At 45.7% G+C, this 27358-nt stretch overlaps 1 protein-coding gene across 2 annotated transcripts in view; it reads right to left on the bottom strand.

The window, feature by feature from the left end:
- Positions 1 to 13870, bottom strand: part of ITCH (itchy E3 ubiquitin protein ligase) — a 130567-nt gene extending 116697 nt beyond the window's left edge. Inside the window, exons 1-2 of one of the 2 annotated variants that reach the window (XM_003932044.4) lie at positions 13786 to 13870; positions 8166 to 8242 (exon numbers count right to left, since the gene is read on the bottom strand). The gene's annotated coding sequence lies outside the window, so the exon portion shown is untranslated. The remainder of the gene's footprint in view (positions 1 to 8165; positions 8243 to 13785) is intronic. The other variant, XM_010342686.3, reaches the window with a different exon arrangement.
- Between the last annotated feature and the right edge of the window lie 13488 nt (positions 13871 to 27358).

Raw genomic sequence — 27358 nt, 5'->3', positions numbered from 1 at the left:
CCTGGGCTCAAGTGATCTGCCCGCATCAGCCTCCCAAAGTGCTGGGATTATAGGCGTGAGCTACCGCACCCAGCCGTATCAGTTATTATGTCAAGTTTCTGCAGAAAAATTCTACATCTAAGACCAAACAACTTGTCACTGTTTCCAAACCTTGGTAAATATAAAGATTCCATGTATAAACTAAGGTCTAATGAAATATATCAGAGGTTAACTGAGATTACCAAAAACCCCAAACAAGAAATATGATGAGTAGTTGAGCTACTTTGGGGTTTTTTCTTTTTGAGACAGGGTCTTGCTCTGTCACCCAGGCTGGAGGACAGTGGCTTGGTCTCAGCTCACTGCAACCTCCGCCTCCCAGCTTTCACAGATTCTTATGCCCCAGACTCCCAAGTAGCAGGGACTAAAAGAGTGTGCCAACACATCGGGCTAATTTTTTATGTTTTTAGTAGACACAGGGGTTCACCACATTGGCCAGGCTGGTCTCAAACTCCTGGCCCCAAGTGATCCACCGGCCCCAAGTGATCCACCCACCTCGGCCTCCCAAAGTGCTGGAGTTACAAGTGTGAGTCACCATACCTGGCCTTGTTTTTCTTTCTATTCTACTTGTGCAAACTGGGAAATCATGAAAAAATATGTATGTAATCCATTGAGGACAGTACTGGGACTAAGGGGTAAAGCAAGACTCACAACATGAAAAGAGAAACACAGCCTGACTTTTACAAACGTCAATAGAGTAAAAGCTTTCAAAATTGGCCCTCTTTATCTACTGCAAGCTTTTGTTCTTATACAAAGTTCTGCCCTTTCTTTTCATTCACACTGCCACCTCCACAGCCTGGTCTCCCTGCCTCCAACCCTAGTAAATACTACAAATCCCAATTTTGCCAAATAAGTCTTCATAAAATATCATTTTATCCTATCACCCAATAGGTCTCAAGGTTATCCAAAATAAGAGGCTTGACTCTTCTCAGCTTTTCAAAACTTTTGCCTATTATCAGGCCACACAAATCCTCTAAAATTAAACTCTACCACCTGAGGTCTATTCTGCTTCTGCACCTTTGCACATTCTGAATCCTTACCTTAAATAACTTCCCTCAGTCTCTCTGCCTTAATAATTATTCTGCATACCTCTCATTCAGCACTAGACTGCTTTGAGGTATTGTCTGAACTGTTTTAATTGTTTTTTTTTTTTTTTTTGAGACAGGGTCTCATTCTGTTGCCCAGACTAGAGTGCAGTGACATGGTATCAGTGCAGTGACATGTTATCAGTGCAGTGACATGAGTTCACTGAAGCCTCAACATCCCAGACTTAAGGGACCCTCCCACTTCAGCTGGGACTGCAGGCCCAAACCAGCATCACACCTGGCTAATGTTTGTGGGTCTTTTTTGCAGAGATGGGGTATCACCATGTTGCCCAGGCTGGTTAAATCTTTATGTAGGTAAGAACTTTCTTCCCAGAGAGCAGAGAACATGGGTTACGCTCTGGAAAGTCAAGCCCCAGATCAGAGACTATAACGCGGCAAGCCACAAGACAAATTCTGCCCACGGTGGTAATTTGTTTGGCCCACAGTGTTTATATTATCAATTCATAAGTTGCCAACATTTAACAATAAAAATTTATTACAAAATCTGGATTTCCAGCTTCTCTTTAGAAAAAAATTAAGATGTTCAGGCCACACTTGGTCTGCACTCTCTCCAAGGTCAAAAGCAAGCCAATACTGAACTGTACACCTTAAAATAGTGATTTTTGCCTCTATTTTTTTAACCTTCTGAAAACTTCCTTTTTAATTTTGAAAAATATAATGATGGGATCTCACTATGTTGCTCAAGCTGGTCTCAAACTCCTAGGCTCAAGCAATTCTACTGCCTCACCCTCCCAAAGTGCTGGGATTATAAATGTGAACCACTGCACCTGGCCTGAAAATTTTTTTTTAACTACCAATACATTGTGAGTGTATTCCTAAGACCTTAAGTAGTATTTTTTTATATTAAATTATTTTTAATTAACAAACAAGTATATATTTACCATGTAAAACAGGTTTTATTTATTTATTGAAATAAAATAAAGAAAGGGTCTCGGCCGGGCGCGGTGGCTCAAGCCTGTAATCCCAGCACTTTGGGAGGCCGAGGCGGGTGGATCACGAGGTCGAGAGATCAAGACCATCCTGGTCAACGTGGTGAAACCCCGTCTCTACTAAAAATACAAAAAATTAGCTGGGCATGGTGGCGCGTGCCTGTAGTCCCAGCTACTCAGGAGGCTGAGGCAGGAGAATTGCCTGAACCCAGGAGGTGGAGGTTGCGGTGAGCCAAGATCGTGCCATTGCACTCCAGCCTGGGTAATAAGAGAGACACTCTGTCTCAAAAAAAAAAAAAAAAAAAAAGAAAGGGTCTCACTATATTATCCAGGCTGGTTTCAAACTCCTCAAATGATCCTCCTCCCTTAGCCTCTGAAAGTGCTGGGATTACAGTCATAAGCCACCATGCCCAGCCTATAACATGTTTCAAAATATGTACACACTGTAGAATGGCTAAATTGAGCTAAATAACATATACATAACTTCACATACTTACGTTTACCACCATTAAAAAAAAAGAAGAAGAAAAGAAAAATAAGGCTGGGAGTGGTGGCTCATGCCTGTAATCCCAGCGCTTTGGAAGGCCAAGGCAGGTTGACTACCTGAGGTCAGGAGTTCTACTAGCCTGGCTAATATGATGAAACCCTGTCTCTACTAAAAATACAAAAAATTAGCCAGGTGTGGTGGCGAGTGCCTATAATTCAAGCTCCTCAGGAGGCTGAGGCAGAAGAATCACTTGAACCCAGGAGGCAGAGGTTGCAGTTAGCCAAGATCATGCCACTGCACTCTAGCCTGGGCAACAAGAGTGAAACACTATCTCAAAAAAAAAAAAAAAAAAATCGTAAGCCAAAGCTGCTTTAACAGCTGCTCCCTTGGAGGGGCATGAATTCCCTAGTTCACTTAACTTCCCAATCCGATCTATCACTACTTACTAAATGTTCACCTTGCAAGCATTAAAATTTACAATGCTCAGCCTAAATAGGTTTATTGAGTGATTAATGAACTCAGATCACAAATTTAAGAAAGATAAGGCTGGTGGTGATGATAATGAAAACTACAACAATAACACTTCATACTTACTGTGAGCCAAGTCTTGTTAAAGCAGAAACACATTACACCTATGTATATATGCTATTACTATTCCCAATTTACAGTTGAGAAAATGAAGGCACAAAGAAGTTAGGCAAGTTGGCCAAGATGAAAACACCAATACACAGTAGAGTCAAAATTCAAAATCAACCCAACACTAGTAATCACTGTTAACTCCTACAATATAATCCTTTAGACTAAAATCCTTTCCTTTTGTGACCAACTGAACTGATTATTTGGAAAAATAATCAAAACAAAATTATAGAACCTACTCTTTCTTTACATGAAGGAATGACTAACAAGCAAACCAAAGTTCACCTAAAGGGAGATGGTATTTCTGAAGCTTATCTTGCCACAAAATGACAAAGAAAAGGTTGTAGAATCCAATAAAATAATAAACATTTTCTCAGAAAGCAAGCAAGTTATTAGATATTTCTGGAGTTAAGCTCAATATGTAGATGAATTCTTAACCTGTAAGTGATGACATAGTATTAAAATTCCTCTCTTTCCTGGGATAGAAGGATATAGCTATTACGGTAAGCAATTTCCAGACATGAATAAAAAACAATGCAACTTGCTGGAGGGCAGAGATTGCTTTTTCACCACAAATTCCTGCAATGTCTAGCATAGAGGGGCACTTAGAATACATTGAATTATGTTAGGCTGGGTGCAGTGGCTCACACCTGTAATCCCAGCACTTTGGGAGGCCAAGGCAGGTGGATCACCTTAGGTCAGTTCGAGACTGGCCTGGCCAACATGGTGAAATTCCGTTTCTAGTAAAAACATAAAAATTAGGTAGGCATGGTGGTGAGCACCTGTAATCTCAGCTACCCAGGAGGGTGAGGCTGTTGCAGTGAGCCAAGATTGCACCACTGCACTCCAGCCTGGGCAAGAGAGTGAGACTCTGTCTCGGGGAAAAAAAAAAATACAGTTGGCTAGGCACAGTGGCGTACGCCTGTAATCCCAGAATATTAGGAGGCCGAGGTGAGTGGATCATTTGAAGTCAGGAGCTTGGGACCAGCCTGACCAACATGGTGAAACCCCATCTCTTAAAAATACAAAATTGGCCGGGCACAGTGGCTCAAGCCTGTAATCCCAGCACTTTGGGAGGCCGAGGCGGTTGGATCACGAGGTCAAGAGATCGAGACCATCCTGGTCAACATGGTGAAACCCCATCTCTACTAAAAATACAAAAAATTAGCTGGGCATGGTGGCGCGTGCCTGTAATCCCAGCTCATCAGGAGGCTGAGGCAGGTGAATTGCTTGAACCCGGGACGCGGAGGTTGCGGTGAGCCGAGATAGCGCCATTGCACTCCAGCCTGGGTAACAAGAGCGAAACTCCGTCTCAAAAAAAGAAAAAAGAAAAAAAAAAATACAAAGTTAGCTGGGCATGATAGCACACGCCTATAATCCCAGTTACTTGGGAGGCTGAGGCAGGAGAACTGCTTGAACCCAGGAGGCGGAGGTTGCAGTGAGCCGAGATCAAACCATTGCACTCCATCCTGGGCAACAAGAGCAAAACTCCATCTCAAAAGAGAGGGGACAAAAAAAGAGGCTGGACGTGGTGGCTCATGTCTGTAATCACAGCACTTTGAGAGCCCAAGGCAGGCAGATCATGAGGTCAGGAGATCAAGACCATCCTGGTCAACATGGTGAAACCCTGTCTCCACAAATATACAAAAAAATTTGCCAGGTGTAGTGGCGCATGCCTGTAGTCCCAGTTTCTCAGGAGGCTGAGGCAGAGGTTGCAGTGAGCCGAGAACGCCACAGCACTCCAACCTGGTGACGGACAGAGCAAGACTCCATCTCAAAAAAAAAAAAAAAAAAAAAAGAACACATTCAATTATGCTAAAGGAACCAAAAAATCTTAATTTCTTAAATTGCAATGCATGAAACTCTTATAACATTTTAACATTTATCTTCTTGCTTTTTATAATAATCAACCACCAGCAAGCAAGTTTATTTTCCTGACAAAGTCCTTGGAGTTTTATATATGAGTGAGTACCCCTTGGAACATAGCACAACAGCAGCTCAATAGCTCAAAAGATACTTGTCAAATATTATGAACTTAAACTTTCCATAAACTTATGTTTCCTACAGGTCTCTCTTGGTGCCAGTGTTTAAAGTAAAACTTAAAATAACATGGTTTCTGATTTAAAAGCACTGGATATTATGAAGCCTTATTGTAAGATATTTCTAGTATCAGTCATATATTGTGATGTCAACAAAGCCGTGAAAAATCAATGAGTTAGCACATAAAGCACACAATATAATAGAGTGAGCTGGAAAGAACCTGAGAAATCACAATCAAAATATTCAATAGGTAAGTGAGGAAACCAGGCCCCAGGAGATTTAAGTGAACTGCCCAAGATCACAGAATTTAAGTGACCAGCAATACCAAGGCTAGAACCCAGGTCTCCTGAATGTTGGCTCAAATATCTATCCACATACAACTGCTTTGTGAGCTCAAGATGAAATGAATATGCTGAGAAGTACTTTAAAGATATTTAAAAAGCTTTAATAATACTTTAAAATATTTTTAAAATTGCTTTATAGTAGCTATCACAAATCATCCCACCATTTCCTTCCTTCCTCTTAATTATAAAAAAGAACAGGGCCAGGCTTGGTGGCTTACGCCTATAATCCCAGCACTTTGGGAGGCCAAGGTGGGTTGGATCACCTGAGATCAGGAGTTCAAGATCAGCCTGGCCAACATGGGTGAAACCTCGTCTCTATCAAAAATACAAAATCAGCCAGGTGTGGTGGTGCATGCTTGTAGTTCCAGCTACTCGGAGGCTGAGACAGGAGAATTGCTTGAACCCAGGAGACAGAAGCTGCAGTGAGCCAAGATCATGCCACTGTATTCTAGCCTGGGCGAGACTCCATCTCAAAAAAAAAAAAAAGTCATTTTATTTCCTTTGGATATATATTCAGAAGTGGCATTGCTGGATCATATTTTAGTTCTATTTTACCACTATCTTCCTATTCCACTTTCTTATCTAACAATTCACTTGCTCAACTTCATTCACTGCCTATTCTTACTGCTTAACTTTATGTTCTACTTTTTTTTTTCTTATCCAGTAGTCTTCCTTCTCTCCTGACCTTTTAAAGTGATCTGTCTTGTCCTCATGTTTTCCTTCACAACATTATTGTCAAATTCTCTCACCTTGTGGATCTAGATAACATTTTTTTTCTTTTGTCTTGGGATAGAGTCTCACTCTGTTGCCCAGGCTGGAGTGCAGCAGCACAGTCTTAGCTAACTGCAGCTTCCACCTTGCAGGTTCAAGTGATTTTCCTACTTCAGTCACACAAGTAGCTGGGACTACAGGCACATGCCACCACACCCCACTAATTTTTGTATTCTTAGTAGAGATGGGGTTTCACCATGTTGGCCAGGATGGTTTCCATCTCTTGAACTTGTGATCAGCCTGCCTCAGCCTCCCGAAGTGCTGGGATTACAGGCATGAGCCACCGCACCCAGCCTGATAACATTTTTTTTTTTTTTGAGACGGAGTCTCGCTCTATCACCAGGCTAGAGTGCAGTGGTGCGATCCTGGCTCACCGTAACTTCCATTTTCTGGTTTCAAGCAATTCTCCTGCCTCACCCTCCCAAGTAGCTGGGACTACAGGCATACACCACCATGCCTCACTAATTTTTCTTTGCATTTTTAGTAGAGACGCAGTTTCACCATGTTGGCCAGGATGGTCTCGATCTCTTGACCTCGTGATCCACCCGCCTCGGTCTCCCAGAGTGCTGGGATTACAGGTGTGAGCCACCTCGTCCAGCCCTGATAACTTTTTAAGTCACTAATTCATTTCCTTTTCTAAAGATTTAATAGGTGTTATTTTATTTGGTCCTCTCAACAATGCCAGGGAGGGAGATGGGATCAATACTTTTTTTTTCTTTTTTTTTTTGAGGCAAAGTCTCACTCTATCACCAGGCTGCAGTGAAGTGTCGCAATCTAGGCTCACTGCAACATCCACCTCCCAGGTTCAAGCGATTCTCTTGCCTCAGCCTCCCAAGTAGCCAGGACTACAGGCATGTGCCATCATGCCCAGCTAAACTTTATATTTTCAGTAGAAATGGGGTTTCACCATGTTGGCGAGGATAGTCTCGATCTCTTGACCTCATGATCCACCCGCCTTGGCCTCCAAAGTCCTTGGATTACAGGCATGAGCCAGCATGCCCAGCCAATACTCACCTACCTTACAGATGAATAAACTGAGGTCTGGCAAGATTAAATAACTTGCTGAAAGTCACACAGCTTGTCAGTAGCAAATCAAATCAGAACCTAGATCTTTTCTTTCCAAGTCCTCTATTCTTTCTCCACTGAACCATGCTGTCTTTTTTGAACCAGGGAGGCAGAAGCAAATGGGGTCTCACTCTGTCACCCAAGCTGGACTGCAGCAGCGCCATTATGGCTCACTGCAGCCTCAACCTCCTGAGTTTAAGTGATACTCCTGTGTCAGCCTCCCAAGCAGCTAGGACAACAGATACATGCCACCAACACACCATCGATTATTTTTTTTGTTTTAATTTTGTGTGAAGTCAGGGTCTTGCCACGTTGTCCAGGCTGGTCTCACATTCTTGGGTTCAAGTGATCCTCCCACCTCAGCCCCACAAAGTGCTGGAATTACAGGCATGAGCCACTGCACCTGGCCATGTTGTCTTCTTTTTAATTCCCCACCTCTTAACCCTACACACGCGTATGTCTAGACCATATACAGAGATAACTGTGCATAAAACAACATAAATAGAAAAAGTATGTGTATGTGTAAGGGACCTACAAACACAGAAAAGTCAGAAGACTCAAATTAAGAGCTCACAGGCTAATCCCTGCAGAGACAGCTTTGGGCTTCAGAACCAAGTGAAACTGCCTATTTGTTCAACCAACTGATACGGCTAGCATCAACACTGCTCTCTCCTCACAGGAGTTATATGACCAGAGCTTGGCCTCTGCATCACTCTTGCCCCCAAATTTCTCTCACAGGATATCACCATACCTAAAGTTCTCACAGTTTGAGTCACTTCCTTGGGTTAAGGCGTTGTCTCCAGAAGGCCACTGTGAAATGCATGGTACCTAAGAAAGGATGGAGAGTCCATTAACACATTACTTCTACAGTTAAACATATCAGATCTGCAATGACCTTGGGACTCTAAAAGCACAAAGTCTCTTTTAAACATTTCATGGGATAGACAATTTTTAATGGGGAAGAAAGGATAAAGGAAAGAATTGGGAGAAAATGATTCATACATAGTATGGAAAGATACCAATCTGAGTATGATGGCTATTTAGCAAAATTAGGATGGCCATATAAACACACTCAGCCTATAAGGGTCACCATAATGATAGTCCCTGCAACTTGGAGACTCCTAGGGACAGGAAAAGAAAAAGCATGCCAAGGATCTGGATATAGTCAGTTCTGAAAAGAAGCAAAAGAGCTGAGCTGGCAGCAGTTTTTCAAGGACAAGTACACCGCTAGACTGGAGGAGGACAGAGGCAGGAACAGCTTCTGGTTAACTGCTTCTAGTTGTGAGGATAGTTTCCACCTTAATATTTTTAGCTGAAAGCCAACCTCCCAACCAGAGAATGCTGCAATTCAATTCTGTGAAGCCCCTAACTAATTTATATTGACTCAAAACCAGTATCATTTACAGCCATAAAAGTCAACATGCCTTTACTGAGCACTTATTATGAGCCCAGAATTTGGCTAAGTACTATAAATACAGAAAAAAATAATGTTACATACTTTTGTTTTAATTCTTATAAAAGAAACCAGTCCCCAAAATCCAAAACTGAGAGGGTTAGGCAACCAGAAAGAAAGTGGCAAAACAACAAAACAGGTATTTCCTATCAGTACTAACACAAATTTCTTAAGCCAGAATGAATACAACAAAACTCATTTCTAGGCCAAAATTCCTTGTTAAACTCTTGCCTAAACAGTCAAGAGACACTGGCTTAAAATCTCCCTTTTCTTTTCTAGTCTAATATCAGCTCTTCAGCAGTGCATATTCATCTTGGTAAATCAGAGAATACCAGACCCAGAGTTGGAAAACCTAGTTGTAGTTCTAGCTCTTACTCTTAACTAGTTTCAGGTAAATTACTCACTTAACCTTTAAAACAAACAGGCCAGGCACAGTGGCTCACACCTATAACCCCAGCACTTTTGGGAGGTCAAAGTAGGTGGATCACCTGAGGTCAGGAGTTTAAGACCAGCCTGGCCAATATGGTGAAACCCCATCTCTACTAAAAATATAAAAAATTAGTCAAGGCATGGTGGCACATGCCTGTAATCCCAGCTACTCAAGAGGATGAGGCAGAAGAATCGCTTGAACCTGGGAGGCGGAGGTTGCAGAGAGCTAAGATTGCACTATTGCACTCCAGCTTGGGCAACAGAGCGAACTCCGTCTCAAAACACAAACAACAACAAAACAGAAAACTGAGAGACTGGACTAATTTAAGAATAGCATATATCTGGCACATACTATGTACTACCTACTAGATAACTGTCCATAGGTGACATCACTGATCAATCATACTATAATTTCTCAGAGACCCCCTACAACCAGAATCCTTCCCAACACAGTGCTTCTGGCAGCTTCCAATCTGAGTTGGCTGATAAACCAAAATGTATGTGCCATTTTGTAATGGACTAGATAAACTCTGTAATTTCTTCCAACTCTAAAACTCAATGAACAAGTTTCTACTGAGAAAATTGATGAGAGCAAAACACTTCCAACAAGCCTAGATCAATAGTACCAAGAGACATAAATTTCAGTCCAAACTCCAAGTTCTAATTAGCCAGGTTTGGTGGCACGTGCCTGTAATCCCAGCTATTTGGGAGGCTGAGGCACATGAATCACTTGAACCCAGGAGGTGGAGGTTGCAGTGAGCTGATATGGCGTCACTGCACTTTAGCCTGCATGGCAGAGCGAGACTCCATCTCAAAAATAATAACAAACTCCAAGTTCTCTTTCAAATTACACCTGACGTAGTTCTAATTTCTCAAAGATGCTAATGAACAATTCACTCTCATGCTATATATAACATATATAACCTGGAAATATTCAGACTTGCTAATGGGTTCTTTTGACAGAAAAGGAGCTCTTTACCCAGACTAGCACTAAAAAAAATCCTCATCTAAAAATATGGCAACAATATTGCACTAGCAAAAAGCTAAATCCAATCCCTTGATCATCCCCAAAACCTCTCTCCAAGGTCAGGCTTTGTCACTTCTCACCTAGACTTCTGCAATAGCGACTCTTTCATCTTTTCGCTCATCACCAGAGCAATCACTCTTTTTTCATTTTTTTATTCACCCAAATCTCATCTTGAATCTTTTTTCATGCCTATCTTTGTCCTGCAGTACACAGTAATCTTTCTTTCTTTTTTTTTTTTTTTTTTGAGACGGAGTTTCGCTCTTGTTACCCAGGCTAGAGTGCAATGGCGCGATCTCGGTTCACCGCAACCTCCGCCTCCTGGGTTCAGGCAATTCTCCTGCTTCAGCCTCCTGAGTAGCTGGGATTACAGGCACGCGCCACCATGCCCAGATAATTTTTTGTATTTTTAGTAGAGACGGGGTTTCACCATGTTGACCAGGATGGTCTCGATCTCTTGACCTCATGATCCACCTGCCTCCCTCCCAAAGTGCTGGGATTACAGGCTTGAGCCACCGCGCCCAGCCTCGCAGTAATCTTTCTAAAACACTTATGTACTCACATCATTTCCCTGTCTAAAAATCTGTATCTATTTCTTTTTTTTTCTTCCTTTTTATAAAGATGGGGTTTTACCATGCTGCCCAGGCTGGTTTTGAACTTGTGAGCTCCAGCGATTCACCAGCCTCAGCCTCCCAAACTGTTGGAATTACAGGCATGAGGCACTGAGCCCAGTCCCATATCTATTTCTAACAACACAAAATTCCAAATTGTTAGCATTATACTTCGAACTTTTAGGCAGAGCACTGTGGCTCACGCCTGTAATCCCAACACTTTGGGAGGCTGAGGTGGGTGGATCACAAGGTCAGGAGTTTGAGACCAGCCTGGCCAATACAGTAAAACCCTGTCCCTACTAAAATTACAAAAGTCAGCTGGGCATCGTGGCAGGCGCCTGTAGTCCCAGCTACTTGGGAGGCTGAGGCAGGAGAATTGCTTGAACTCAGGAGGCGGAGGTTGCAGTGAGCCAAGATTGTGCTGTTGCACTCCAGCCTAGGTGACAAAATGAGGTTCCGTCACACAAAAAAAAAAAAAAAAAAAAAAAAAAAACTGTAGAAATATTTGATTCTAGCTGGCCGGGCGCGGTGGCTCAAGCCTGTAATCCCAGCACTTTGGGAGGCCGAGGCGGGTAGATCACGAGGTCAAGAGATCGAGACCATCCTGGTCAGCATGGTGAAACCCCGTCTCTACTAAAAATACTAAAAATTAGCTGGGCATGGTGGCGTGTGCCTGTAATCCCAGCCACTCAGGAGGCTGAGGCAGGAGAATTGCCTGAACCCAGGAGGCGGAGGTTGCAGTGAGCCGACATCGCACCATTGCACTCCAGCCTGGGTAACAAGAGCGAAACTCCATCTCAAAAAAAAAAAAAAGAAAAAGAAATATTTGATTCTAGAATACATTGAAGTAGTCAGCACTCATTTTTTAAATTTCATATCATATCCTTGGTGACCTGCCTTATATGCTAAACATAATGGAATTCCTTCTGCACTCACAAAACTTACATTCACAGTCTTTGAAGCTGAATTTCCACCTTCGTTTCTAAATTTTTTTTTTTTTTTTTTTTTTTTGAGACGGAGTTTCACTCTTGTTACCCAGGCTGGAGTGCAATGGCGCGATCTCGGCTCACCGCAACCTCCGCCTCCTGGGTTCAGGCAATTCTCCTGCCTCAGCCTCCTGAGTAGCTGGGATTACAGGCACGCGCCACCATGCCCAGCTAATTTTTTGTATTTTTAGTAGAGACGGGGTTTCACCATGTTGACCAGGATGGTCTCGATCTCTTGACCTCGTGATCCACCCGCCTCAGCCTCCCAAAGTGCTGGGATTACAGGCATGAGCCATCGCGCCCGGCCTTTTTTTTTTTTTTTTTTTTTTTTAAGACAGGGTCTTACTCTGTCACCCAGGCTGGAGTGCAGTGGCACAAGAACAGCTCACTGCAGCCTCAACACCCCGCCCGCGCTCCCCTCCACCCCCACCTCAGCCTCCCGAGTATCTGGGACCACAGGCACCCACCACCACACCTGGCTAATCTTCCTATTTTTTGTAGAGACAGGGTTTCACTGTGTTGCCCAGGCTGATCTCCTGCGCTCAGCTGATCCCCCCCACCACCACCCCTTGGCCTCCCAAAGTGCTGGGATTACAGGTGTGAACCACCGCACCCATCCTATTTCTTAATCTTAAAAATAAACTGTAGCTTAAATAAACCTGTAAATACCCACAGCAGGCTCTCACCAGACCTGTCATGAGAACTTCACCTCAACTGATAAACCATTTCTTAGCTGATTTTGAGAATGGAAATACACTGCCTTTACATACTTCCGGAAGATCGAATTATCTTAGGAATCGATGCGGGAGAACCCACCTAAGTCCAATGACAGATGATTGGCTCCAGTGTCTTACCAACTTTCAAGGCGGAATCCCACCCTTCCCCACCCGCCACTCCAAAACCAGTATGCTGCAGCTGTGGAAGAATGGCAGAAAATGTAGTAAGATTAGGATAGGAATACAACCAAGAAAACAAGGTTTCGTTGGTACTGGGGATCGTGAATTTGTGACCCTTTACAAGTTCAGCTGGTTCTATGTGTAACTAACTTTAGGCCCAACGTCTACTTCGGGAGCACAAATCCTGCGCAGATTCTCTCTTTTAAGTCGCGGCCGGGAACTAAGTCTAGGAAAACTTGAGTTCCCCACTTGAAAGCCATGTCATCATGCTTTGGCCCTTAGAATACGTTCAACGGCTACTTTTTTTCTTTTCTCTGCTAAAGCAAAGGGCACTCTCCAGAGGAAGGGCAGTGACAGCTCCACGTCTGCACAAGTCGGCGCCGCCGCGGCGGTGGCGGGCGTCGGGGAGAACGCCGGGGCCGGGACCAGCACGCCGGGGGGACAATGGGAGGAGGAGGAGAGGGGGAGAGAGAAGGGGAGGCGGCCGCCGTGCTGGGCCCTCCTAGCGACAGAGGGCTCGGAAAAGTCTCGGGAAGGCCAGCCGGGTGGCGGGGGACCCGGTCGCCGCCCCTCACAGGGCCACGTCGCCCGCGGCGGCCGGGCCCCACTCGTAGGCCGAGCCGCCGGAGAGTGGCCCCAGGAGGGGCTGCGGGGCGAGGGGCCGGGCAGTGCCCACGCCCGTCGTGGCCTCGCCCTTTCACCACTTGGAGCCCGCGAGGCGAGGGCCTCCGAGAGCCTGGCCGGGGACTGATCCCTCCGAACGTCCGGCCAACCCACCCCGACCGCCCGACCCGGGCCAGGAGCCCGAGCTCCCCGCGCCCCCCAGACACCGGCTCTGAGAGAAGGAGCAACCGTGGCTCTGGCGTCTCGACCCGCGCGTCCTACTCCTCTGCCCTACTTCTCCCCGAACATTCTCATCCGGACTCCCTCCCTCTCCCGAGAACTGCCCCGAGTTTGCCCACGCGTGTTTACCGGGACTCGGGGCGGCGGCGTCTCCTCAGTCCCTAGACTAAGATGGCAGCCGGTCTCGAGCCCCGACCACAGCTACCAGAGCGAGTTAGCAGCCAATGCGCAGGCGCTTGAGTGCGGGAGTGATCGGGACTACAAGCCCCAGGAGGCATTGCGCGCTAGCCGACCGGCCAGCCCCTTGCTTGAAGAGCCAGCAGCGGTAGCAAATCCTGCTAAATCCCAATTTTCCACACCTTCAGGCTTTTTTCTTTTAACACCTCGCCCACCAGAGCCTATAGCGACTGTGACTGTCAAACTCTGATGTGCATCAGAATCACCTAGGGAGCTTACTAAAACTTACACTGCTTGCCCGACGCGGTGGCTCATGCCTGCAATCCCAGCACTTCGGAAGGCTGAAGCAGGCAGATCACAAGGTCAGCAGTTCCAGACCAGCCTTACCAACAGGTCGCTACTAAAAATACAAAAATTAGCCAGGTGTGGTGGTGCGCACCTGTAGTCCCAGCTACTCAGGAGGCTGAAGCAGGAGAATAGCCTGGACCCGGGAGGTGGAGGTTGCAGTGAGCCAAGATCATGCCATTGCACTACAGCCTGGGTGACAGAGCAAGATTTCGTTTAAAAAAAAAAAAAAAAAAAAAATGGCTAAGGGAGGTGGCTCACCCCTGTAATCCCAGCACTTTGGGAGGCCTAGGCGGGTGGATCACGAAGTCAAGAGATCAAGACCATCCTGGCCAACATGGTGAAACCCCATCTCTACTAAAAATCCAAAAAAAATTAGCCCGGAGTGGTGACACGCACCTGTGGTCCCAGCTACCCTGGAGGCTGAGGCAGAAAAGTTGCTTGAACCCAGGAGGCAGAGGTTGCAGTGAGCCGAGATTGTGCTACTGCACTCCAGCCTGGTGACAGAGCAAGACTTCGTCTCAAAAAAAAAAAAGAAAGAAAAGAAAAGAAAAAACCAAAAAACTTACACTGCTGAGCCCCACCCCCAGAGTTTCTGATCAGAAGATCTGGGATAAGGAGGCTAGGGTCTGATAACTTGTATGTCTAACAAGCTCTTCTAGTGATGCTACTAGTGAGTGAGATCATAATTTGAGAACCACTGGTCTGTGTAGCTTAGTTGTTCTTTTTTCTTTTCCTTTCTTTTCCTTTCTTCATTTCTTTTTTTCTTTTTGAGATAAGGTCTCACTCTGTTACCTAGGCTGGAGTGCAGTGGTGCAGTCATAGCTCACTACAGCCTCTAAATCCTGGGCTCAAGCAAGCCTCCCACCTCTGCCTCCTGAGTAGCTGGGACACAGGTGAACGCCACCACACTCGGCTAATTTTTTCCATCCTTTGTAGAGATGGGGGTGGGGTGGGGTTCGGATGGGATGGGGCAATGTCGTGCCATGTTGCCCAGGCTGGTCTCCAACACCTGGGCTCAAGCAATCCTCCCTCCTACAGCCTCCCAATCTCTGGAATTACAGATTCAAGCCAGTGCCTCTGGCCTAACTTAGCCTTTAACCATGCACATTAAAGGCCATGGTTAAAAGAAAAAAATTTACACTTCAGAGTTACACTGATTGGGTTCAAATACTCCCTTTTCCACTTTTTTTTTTTTTTTTTGAGACGGAGTTTCGCTGCTCTTGTTACCCAGGCTGGAGTGCAATGGCGCGATCTCGGCTCACCGCAACCTCCGCCTCCTGGGCTCAGGCAATTCTCCTGCCTCAGCCTCCTGAGTAGCTGGGATTACAGGCACGTGCCACCATGCCCAGCTAATTTTTTGTATCTTTAGTAGGGACGGGGTTTCACCATGTTGACCAGGATGGTCTCGATCTCCCGACCTCGTGATCCACCCGCCTCAGCCTCCCAAAGTGCTGGGATTACAGGCTTGAGCCACCGCGCCCGGCTCCCTTTTCCACTTTTTGACTGGGTGCACTTAGGGATGATGCTAACAGCTTAGTGGAGCCAACATGGCCAGTGTTCTAACAGCTGATAACAAGCTCCCTTTATTCTCACTACAAACCTATTACAGAAATACCGTGATTATCCCCATTTTACAGATGCATAAACAAGTCACATGCTGGATAAGAACCCAGGCAGTCTGGCTTGAAAGTCCATTCTCTTAACCTTCTTCATGGATTGCTTGTGAGAAATAATAGGCTATGCAAGCAGAGACTCAGAGGTATGACTAAGTGCTCAATACTTAGTGACATTTGCTATTACTGTTTAGCTTGTTTCCTCCTAATGAAAATACTATTTTGCCATCTGGAAAGTCACTTACATTTTTCAAAGTTTGTTTTTTTTTTTTTTTCTGAGACAGAGTCTTCCTCTGTCACCCAACCTCGAGTGCAGCAATGCAACCATAGCTCACTGCAGCCAACCTCCTGGGTTCAGTGATCCTCCCACCTCAGCTTCCTGAGTAGCTGGGACTGCAGACCTAAACCACTACATCAGGCTAATTGTTCTTACTTTCTTTTATTAGAGACGGAGTCTCCCTCTGTCACCCACGCTAGAGTCTAATGGTGGGATCTCTGCTCACTACAACCTCCATCTCCTGGGTTCAAGCGATTCTCCTGCCTCAGCCTCCCAAGAAGCTGGGACTACAGGTGTGTGCCACCACGCCCAGCTAATTTTTTGTATTTTTAGTAGAGATGGGGTTTCAACATCTTAGCCAGGATGGCCTCGATCTCCTGACCTCGTGATCTTCTCACCTTGGCCTCCCAAAGTGCTGGGATTACAGACATGAGCCACCATGCCCGGCCTTGTTTTTATTTTTGTAGAGATACTGTCTCCCTGTATTGCACAGGCTGTTCCCAAACTTCTAGGCTTGGCCAAGCTCAGTGGCTCACAGCTGTAATACCAGCACTTTGGGAGGCTGAGGCAGGCAAATCACTTGAGGTCAGGAGTTCAAGACCAGTCTGGCCAACATGGTGAAGCACCCTTCTTTTTTTTTTTTTTTTTTTTTTTTTTTTTGAGACAGAGTCTCGTTCTATCTGTTGCCCAGGCTGGAGTGCAGTGGTGCTATCTCGGCTAACTGCAACCTCCACGTCCTAGGTTCAAGTGATTCTCTTGCCTCAGCCTCCCGAGTAGCTGGGATTATAGTTGCACACCACCATGCCCGGCTAATTTTTGTATTTTTAGTAGAGACAGGGTTTCACCATGTTGGTTAGGATGGTCTCGATTTCCTGACCTCATGATCTACCCGCCTCAGCCTCCCAAAGTGCTGAAATTACAGGCGTGAGGCACCACACCTGGCCTTGTGAAACACCTCCTCTACTAAAAATACAAAAATTAGCTGGGTATAGTGGCGGATGCCTGTAATCCCAGCTAATTGGGAGGCTGAAGCAGGAGAATCACTTGAACCCAGAAGGCAGAGGTTGCAGTGAACCAAGATCACACCACTGCACTCCAGCCTGGGGGACTAAGAGAGACTCTGTCTCAAAAAACAAACAACAACAAAATCAAGGCCAGGCTCAGTGGCTTACTCCTGTCATCCCAGCACTTTAGGAGGGTGAGGCAGGTGAATAACCTGAGGTCAGGAGTTCCAGATCAGCCTGGCCAACATGGTAAAACCCTGTCCCTATTAAAAATGCAAAAAGTGATTGGTCATGGTGGCACACCCCTGTAATCTCAGCTACTCAGGCGGCTGAGGTGGGAGAACTGCTTGAACCCAGGACACGGAGACCACAGTGAGCCAAGATCACGACACTTCACTTCAGCCTGAGTGAAAGAGTGAAATCTCATCTAAAAAAAAAAAAAAAATCAAACTCCTAGGCTCAAGCTTTCAAACCTCAAGCAAAGTACTTTCAAAACCACTTCAATGTTTCCTACAACATACCTAAGGAAAGACTGCTAAAATACAGATTCCGCTGGGCACGGTGACTCAAGCCTGTAATCCCAGCACTTTGGGAGGCCGAGGCAGGTGGATCACGAGGTCAAGAGATCGAGACCATCCTGGTCAACATGGTGAAACCCCGTCTCTACTAAAAATACTAAAAATTAGCTGGACATGGTGGCACGTGCCTGTAATCCCAGCTACTCAGGAGGCTGAGGCAGGAGAATTGCCTGAACCCAGGAGGCGGAGGTTGCGGTGAGCGGAGATCGCACCATTGCACTCCAGCCTGGGTAACAAGAGCAAAACTCTGACTCAAAAAAAAAAAAAAAAAAAAAATAGATAGATAGATAGATTCCTTTGCCCCATCCTCATTCAGATTCTCTAGTGCAATGGTTTTCAAACCTCAGTACTTATCAGAATTGCCTACAAGGTTACTTAAATCTTAGATTGGTGTGGCCAGTCCCAGAGTTTCTGATTTAGTAGGTCTGGAGTGGGGCCTGAGACTTTGCTTTTTTTTTTTTTTTTTTGAGATGGAATCTCACTCTGTTGCCCTAGCTGGAGTGCAGTGGCCCAACCTCCACTCACTGCAACCTCCACCTCCTGGGTTCAGGTGATTCTCCTGCCTCAGCCTCCTGAGTAGCTCCCCAGTGGGCGTCTGTAATTACCATGCCAGGCTAATTTTGTAATTTTAAAATACAAAATTACCACACCAGGCTAATTTTGTATTTTTCAGTAGAGACAGGGTTTCACCCTGTTGGTCAGGCTGGTCTCAAACTCCTGACTGCAGGTGATCCACCTGCCTTGGCCTCTCAAAGTCCTGGGATTACAGGTATGTGCCACCATGCCTGGCTAATTATCAATTTTTTTTTTTTTTAAGATGGTAAGACAGGAGCCCAGGAACACCTGACTGGCCACATCCACCATGATGGCACCCACAGACGAACAGACAGAAGGAGCCACCAAGCGACCTGGTGAGCTGGTCCTGGGTCATGTATCAGGGCCACAGGTTTCACATAATTATGTATTTTTAGTAGAGACAGGATTTCTCCATGTTGGCCAGGCTGATCTCAAATTCCTGACCTCAGGTGATCTGCCTCAACCTCCCAAAGTACTGGGATTACAGGCATGCACCACCATGCCCAGCTAATTTTGTATTTTTAGTAGAGATGGGGTTTCTCCATGTTGGTCAGGCTCAAACTCAAACTCCTGACCTCAAGTGATCCATCCACCTCGGCCTCCCAAAGTGCTGGGGTTACAGGCATGAGCCACCGTGCCTAGCAAATTTTAAATTTCTAATAGAAACGGGATTTTACCATGTTGGCCAGGCTGGTCTTGAACTCCTGACCTAGGTGATCCACCTGCTTCAGCCTCCCAAAGTGCTGGGATTACAGGCATGGGCCACTGGTGAAAAACAAGTTTATTAAGTAAAGCAATAAAAGAATGGCTACCCATAGGCAGAGCAGTGGCTTGAGATGCTGGCCTGAGGATACTTATTTCTTGATTATATGCTAAACAAGGGGTGGGTTATTCATGAGTTTTCCAGGAAATGAGTAGCCAATTTCCAGAGCCGAGGGTTACTCCCCTTTTTAGACCATATAGGATAACACTGGATTTTGCCATGGCATCTATAAACTGTCATGGTGCTGGTGGGAGTGTCTGTTAGCATGCTATTGTATTATAATTAGCATATAGTGAGCAGTGAGAATGACCAGAGGTCACTTTCATTGCCATCTTTGTTTTGGTGGGTTTTAGCCGGCTTTTTTACTGCAATCTGTTTTATCAGCAAGGTCTTTATGACTTGTATCTTGTGCCAACCTCCTCTTGTTAGGTGACTTAGAATGCCTAACCTCCTGGGAATGCAGCCCAGTAGGTCTCAGCCTTATTTTACCCAGCCTTTGTTCAAGATGGAGTTGCTCTGGTTCAAATGCCTCTGACAGTACACAGGCTTGCTCACTTTGTGAAAATTAATCAAGCCATATACCTATGGTTTCTGCATTTTTCTCTATTCATATACCTCAATAAAAGTTTACTTAAAACAAATATATGTTTTATTTTATTTCATTTTTATTTATCTAGAGACAAGGTCTTGCTCTGTCACCTAGGCTGGAGTGCAATGGTGTGATCATAGCAGCCTCAAACTCCTGGGCTCAAGGAATCCTCCCATCTCAGCCTCCAAGTATATGGTTTTTTTGGTTTTGTTTTTTTTGTTTTGAGACAGAGTCTTGCTCTGTCACCCAGGCTGGATGGAGTGCAGTGGCACAAACTTGGCTCACTGCAACCTCTGCAGCTAGGATTACAGGCACGTGCCATCATGCCCAACTCATTGTTTTGTATTTTTAGTAGAGACAGGGTTTCACTATGTTGGCCAGGCTGGTCTTGAACTTGTGACCTCTGGCGATCCACCTGCCTCGGCCGCCCAAATTCTGGGATAGAAGTGTGAGCCACTGCACTCAGCCCCAAATATATCTTTTAAATGGATACTGGCCAGGAGTAGTATCTCATGCCTGTAATCCCAGCACTTTGGGAGGCTGAGACAGGAGGATCCTTTGAGGTAAGGAGTTCTAAACTAGCCTACACAACATACAGAGACTCTTCTAATAATAATAATATAAATAAATAAATGTATACTCATTTTGTTTCAAAAATACATCTCTTTCTACTACATATCAATGATTCTAAAACTTTACAAGTGCATCAGAATTGCCTGAAGGGCTTGTTGAAACTCAGCTTGCTAGGTGTCACACAGGAATTTCTGAGTCAGGAAGCTGTATTAGGACCGAGAAATTGCTTTTTTTTTTTTTTTGAGAGTGAGTTTTGCTTTGTCCAGGCTGGCGTGCAATTGTGCAATCTCAGCTCACTGCAACCTCTGCTCCCCCAGGTTCAGGTGATTCTCTTGCCTCAGTCTCATGAGTAGCTGGGATTACAGGAGCCTGCCAGCACACCCAGCTATTGTTTGTATTTTTAGTAGAGATGGGGTTTCACCATGTTGGCCAGGCTGGTCTTGAACTCCTGATCTCAGATGATCCACCCACCTTGGCCTCCCAAAGTGCTGGGATTACAGGCATGAGCCACCGTGCCAGGCCGAGAAATTGCATTTCTAACAAATTCCAGGTAATGCTGATGCCCACCCATCGTGACACTTTGAGAACCACTGGACTATGCTATCCTAACCTTCTTACCAATGACAACAGGATGGATCAGCTCTCTTCTGGGAGGCAGTACTCGGTAGGAGTTAGTAATTTCATTTTGGCCTCACCAGCATATGGATCAAGGATCTAGTCTGTATTATGTCAATAATTTGCTTGGGGGGTTTTAGGCAAAGTCACCTGAATCTCAGTGTCCAAATCTCTAAATGAGTCTAATAGTTCTTACCTCCTATATGTTGTAAAGATTCTAGAAGATACCGGGTTGGTAGTTGGTGATTGTCCAAGAAGCAGCTGAGTTTGTGAGGGCAGGGAATCCCAGCCCTCACAAAAATGGCCATTTTCTCATCCTCCCATGCTATGTGGCTCCAGCTCCCAAGTTTCCTGATCCAGAACTCACCCCGGTCTTGGCCCGGTCAGAATGCAGGAACAGTGGTTGATAAAGTTGAGCCACCTTTACCTTTCTTCTGCTATGACACCTGTGCCAATCCAGGACAGGACTAGCCCTGCTAGAGCAGGGGCCAGAAGCCTGGAAGAGCCTGTCACCAGCAAAGGAAGGAGGTTCCTAGGCCTCTTGGGAGAGGAGGAGGGCAGGAAGCAGGGATGCAGAGCTGGAAGGAGTTGGGAGAAAAACCCCAGCAGCCCACATGCCACCTGCCACTTACCAGATTTCCCTGCAGAACACTTAGTCATACTGCTGTCCCATCTTTCCTGGAGCCTCTTTGCTTTCAATTGCCAGAAGAAGGCTTGAAAAATTGTGTGTTAATAGAGAGAAGACACCACAGAGCTTCTGAGGGCCTGAGATCTGGATCCAAAGAGACCACTTAAGGCTGGGTGTGATGGCTTGTTATTTCTCTTTAAGACTGTTTCCTCATCTTTGAAATAAGGTACACAAAAAATGCATCCTGTCCATGGTCCCAGGTTGCCAGATTTAGAAAATAAAAATATAGGATGCCTGGTTAAATTTGAATTTCAGATAAACAACAGATAATTTTTTAGTATAAATATGTGCAACTATTGCATGATAACATACTATTACTAAAAATTTTTTCATTGTTGATTTAAAATTCAACTTTAACTGGGCATTCTATATTTTATTTGGCAATCCTACTTCCAAGACTCTATAATACACTTTCTAGATCAGGGATAGTAAACTTAAATGCCTCCACGGACCATCCAGGTAAAAGAGAAAAATAATAGCTGGGCCAGGGATAATGGCTCACACCTATAATCCTAGCACTTTGAAAGGCCAAGGTGGGCAGATCACTTGAGGCCAGCAGTTTGAGACCGGCCTGGCCAACATGGAGAAACCCTGTCTCTACTAAAAATACAAAAAAAAAAAAAAAAAAAAAAAAAAATTAGCCAGGCGTGGTGGCGTGCACCTGTAGTACCAGCTACTTGGAAGGCTGAGGCAGCAGAATCCCTTGAACCTGGGAGGTGGAGGTTCTAGTGAGCCGAGATCACACCACTGTACTCCAGCCTGGATGACAGAGTGAGGCTCTGTCTCAAACAAAACAAAACTCATCTAGGCCGGGCATGGTGGATTACACCTGTAATCCCAGAACTTTGGGAGACCGAGGCAGGCAGAGCACTTGAGGTCAAGAGTTCAAGACCATCCTGGCCAACATGGTGAAACCCCATCTCTCCTAAAAACACAAAAATTAGCTGGGCATGGTGGCACACACCTGTATTTCCAGCTACTCAGGAGGCTGAGGCAGGAGAAATGCTTGCATCCAGCAGGCGGAGATTGCAGCAAGCTGAGATCGTGCCACTGGACTCCAGCCTGTGCAACAGAACGAGACTCTGTCTCAACAAACAAACAAACAAACAGGCCAGGTGTGGTGGCTCAGGCCTGTAATTCCAACACTTTGGGAGGCCAAGGCAGGAGGACCACTTGAGGTCAGGAGTTCAAGACCAGGCTGGCCAACATGGCAAAACCCTATCTCTACTGAAAACACAAAAATTAAGGCTGGGTGCGGTGGCTCATTCCTATAATCCCAGCACTTTGGGAGGCCAAGACAGGCGGATCACAAGGTCAAGAGATCAAGACTATCCTGGCCAACATGGTGAAACCCCATCTCTACTAAAAACACAAAAATTAGCTGGGCATGGTGGCACTCGCCTGTGGTCCCAGCTACTCTGGAGGGTTGAACCCAGGAGGCGGAGGTTGCAGTGAACCGAGATTGCGCCACTGCACTCCAGCCTGGCGACAGAGGAAGACTCTGTCTCAAATAAATAAATAAATAAATAAATAAATAAATAAAATAAAATTAGCTGGGCTTGTTTGTGCATGCCTGTAATCCCAGCTACTTGGGTGGCTGAGGCAGAACGATTGCTTGAACCCAGGAGGTAGAGATTGCAGCGAACACAAATCATGCCACTGCACTCTGGACTGGGAAACAGAGCCGGACTCTGTCTCAAAAATATAATAATAAGATGGATGGGTGGAGAGATAGAGAAACAGATGAATGAATAAATATGCAACAAAGCAAATGTAGCAAACAGTTAACAATTGTGGAATCTAGGTAATGGGTAGACCAGCATTCACTGTACTGTTCTTTCAACTGCTCTGTATGTTTGAAAATTTTCGTCATAGCCGGGCGCGGTGGCTCAAGCCTGTAATCCCAGCACTTTGGGAGGCCGAGGCGGGTGGATCACAAGGTCAAGAGATCGAGACCATCCTGGTCAACATGGTGAAACCCCGTCTCTACTAAAAAATACAAAAAAAAAATTAGCTGGGCATGGTGGTGCGTGCCTATAATCCCAGCTACTCAGGAGGCTGAGGCAGGAGAATTGCCTGAACCCAGGAGGCGGAGGTTGCGGTGAGCCGAGATGGCGCCATTGCACTCCAGCCTGGGTAACAAGAGCGAAACTCCGTCTCAAAAAAAAAAAAAAGAAAGAAAATTTTCGTCATAAAGTTTTGGGAGGAAATCTTGTGCAAGCAAATGCAGTACAAGCCTGGGCAACATAGCAAGACCCTGTCTCTACAAAAATAAAAACATTAGCCAGGTGTGGTGGCAAAAGGCTGAGGTGAAAGGACCGCATGACCCTAGGAGGTCGAGGCTGCAATGAGCCATGTTTGTGCTCTTGTACTCAAACCTGGGCAACAGAGTGAGACCCTGCTTCAGAAAAAAAAAAAGAAAGAAAGAAAGAAAAAACTTCACACAGTGGCTTACCCCTGTAATCCCAGTACTTTGCAAGGCTGAGGTAGGGGGATCACTTAAGGTCCGGAGTTGGAGACCAGCTTGGCCAACGTGGTAAAACCTCATCCCTACTAAACATACAAAAATTGGCTGGGCGTGGTGGCTCATGCTTGAAATCCCAGCATTTTGGGAGGCCAAGATGCATGGATCACCTGAGGTTGGGAGTTTGAGACCATGCTGACAAACATGGTAAAACCCTGTCTCTATTAAAAACATAATAAAAATAAAATTTAAAGGCCGGGTGCGGTGGCTCAAGCCTGTAATCCCAGCACTTTGGGAGGCCGAGGCGGGTAGATCACGAGGTCAAGAGATCGAGACCATCCTGGTCAACATGGTGAAACCCCATCTCTACTAAAAATACAAAAAAATTAGCTGGGCATGGTGGCGCATGCCTGTAATCCCAGCTACTCAGGAGGCTGAGGCAGGAGAATTGCCTGAACCCAGGAGGCGGAGGTTGCGGTGAGCCGAGATCATGCCATTGCACTCCAGCCTGGGTAACAAGAGCGAAACTCCATCTCAAAAATAAATAAATAAATAAAATTTAAAAAAATAAATAAATATATATATATATATATATATATATATATATATATATATGTATGCATATAATTAGCCCAGCGTGGTGGTGGGCACCTGAAATTCCAGCTACTCAGGAGGCTGAGGCATGAGGATCCCTTGAATCCAGGAGGTGGAGTTTGCAGTGAGTTGAGATCACCCCATCGCAGTCCAGCTTGGGTGACAGAACAGGACTCCGTCTCAAAAAAAAAAACAAAAAAAAAAATCAATTTTCACAGGTGACTTTGCAACCCCTGATCCATTTGCAGCCAGTTCCACGTTCTAACGCTCCTCTCTTTTTTTTTTTTTTTTTTTTTTGAGACGGAGTTTCGCTCTTGTTACCCAGGCTGGAGTGCAATGGCGCGATCTCGGCTCACCGCAACCTCCGCCTCCTGGGTTCAGGCAATTCTCCTGCCTCAGCCTCCTGAGTAGCTGGGATTACAGGCACGCGCCACCATGCCCAGCTAATTTTTTGTATTTTTAGTAGAGATGGGGTTTCACCATGTTGACCAGGATGGTCTCGATCTCTTGACCTTGTGATCCACCTGCCTCGGCCTCCCAAAGTGCTGGGATTACAGGCTTGAGCCACCGCGCCCGGCCCCGCTCCTCTCTTTTGAGCTACAAACTAGCATGATTTTACTTACGAAGTTCCTTTCTCCTTGCTCTTTTCCCAGTATTCCCCCAATCGGGTTCAAGTTCCCTTCCTACTATTTACGTGCCGTGTGACCTTGCCTCTCTGGGCCTCTGCTGGCATCTGAAAACTGGGGTCAAATGGACCATTTAATCTGGGAAGATTTCCTCCCTCAAACCACAAGCCTTTTTTTGCGGGGGAGGGGTGTGAGACAGAGTTTTGTTCTTGTTGCCCAGGCTAGAGTGCAATGGCACAATCTTGGCTCACCAAAACCTCTGCCTTCAGGGCTCAAGCAATTCTCCTGCCTCAGCCTCCAGAGTAGCTGTGATTATAGGAGCATGCCACCACACCTGGCTAATTTTGTATTTTTAGTGGAGATGGGATTTCTCCATGTTGATCTGCCTGCCTCAGGCTCCCAAAGTGCTGGGATTACAGGTGTGAGCCACTGTATGGCCTATCCATAAGCCTTTCAAGGGGAAAAGGCCAGTTTGATCCATACCCATGTGTTTTCTGGTATGTAGTGACACCTTAAGGGTGCTCAGGAAATGCTTGAATGAAACCTCTCTTTAAACTGAAAGGAGGAGAGAAGGACATATATTGAGTGCTTGCTGTGTGTTTATGGACTAGATATGTCTTTATTCATGCCACAGCTACCCAGTGAGGTAGCAGACACTGTGATTCCCGCTTTCAGAGAGGAAGAAACAGAGGTTCAGAAGGGATAAGTGACTGGTCAAAATTAACAGTGAATGCAAGAAAGAGATCTGAGATTGGAACCCAGGACTGTCTCGTTCAATTTCATCACAAGTGCCTCTTCCTGAATCAATGATAGGAGAGACTCTTCTGTCTTTCAAATTTTCTTCCTTTCTTTTTTTTTTTTTTTTTTTTTTTTTTTTTTTGAGACGGAGTTTCGCTCTTGTTACCCAGGCTAGAGTGCAATGGCGCGATCTCGGCTCACCGCAACCTCTGCCTCCTGGGTTTAGGCAATTCTCCTGCCTCAGCCTCCTGAGTAGCTGGGATTACAGGCACGTGCCACCATGCCCAGCTAATTTTTTTTGCACCTTTAGCAGAGACGGGGTTTCACCATGTTGACCAGGATGGTCTCGACCTCTTGACCTCGTGATCCACCCGCCTTGGCCTCCCAAAGTGCTGGGATTACAGGCTTGAGCCACCGCGCCTGGCCCTCCTTTCTTTTTTGAGATGAAGCCTTGCTCAGTCTCCCAGGCTGGAGTGCAGTGTCACAATCTCAGCTCACTGCAACCTCCACCTCCTGGGTTCAAGTGATTTTCCTGCCTTACCCTCCTGAATAGCTGGGATTACAGGTGCCTGCCACCATGCCCAGCTAATTTTTGTATTTTTTAGTAGAGATGGGGCTCACCATGTTGGCCATGCTGGTCTCGAACTCCTGACCCCAGGTGATCCACCCACCTTAGCCTCCCAAAGTGCTGGGATTACAGGCATGAGCCACCGCACCTGGCTGAATTTTCTATCCTGAATTAGAATTACAGGCTGAGCATGGTGGCTCATGCCTGTAATCCCAGCACTTTGGGAGGCCAACGTGGGTGGATCACCTGAGGTCAGGAGTTTGAGAGCAACTTGACCAACATGGAGAAACCCCATCTCTACTAAAAATATAAAATTAGCAGGGCATGGTGGGACATACCTGCAACCCTAGCTACTCAGGAAGCTGAGGCAGGAAAATTGCTTGAACCTGGGAGGTGGAGGTTGCAGTGAGCCAAGATCACACCATTGTCTTCCAACCTGGTCAACAAGAGGGAAAATCTGTCTCAAAAAAAAAAAAAAAAAAGGTTATAAGCTGGGCACCGTGGCCCATGCCTGTAATCCCAACACTTTGGGAGATCAGGTGTTCAAGACTAGCCTGACCAACATGGTGAAACCCCAGCTCTACTAAAAATACAAAAATTACCTGGGCATACCACACCTGTTATCTCAGCTCCTTGGGAGGCTAAGGCAGATGAATTGCTTGAACCCAGAGGTTGCATTGAGCTGAGACGGTGCCACTGCACTCCAGCCTGAGCAACACAGCAAGACTCCATCTAAAAAAAAAAAGTTATAAAAATAAATCACCGTAAGGAGCTCTCGGCACATCCCCCTGCAATTTTTGGGAGATTTGAGCTTCAGAGGGGCAACTGCAGGACTCAAGAACTGCCTTAGATAATAATCAGTGTGTCAGAGCTTCTAGTTCTGCTCTCTATCCTCAGTTCCTTCTTTTCTC

The sequence above is a fragment of the Saimiri boliviensis genome, chromosome 9, assembly GCF_048565385.1.
Source record: "Saimiri boliviensis isolate mSaiBol1 chromosome 9, mSaiBol1.pri, whole genome shotgun sequence".
Classification (NCBI taxonomy): Eukaryota; Metazoa; Chordata; class Mammalia; order Primates; family Cebidae; genus Saimiri; species Saimiri boliviensis.
Note: the sequence above shows the minus strand (reverse complement) of the source record. Positions and strands in the feature narration are given on the sequence as shown.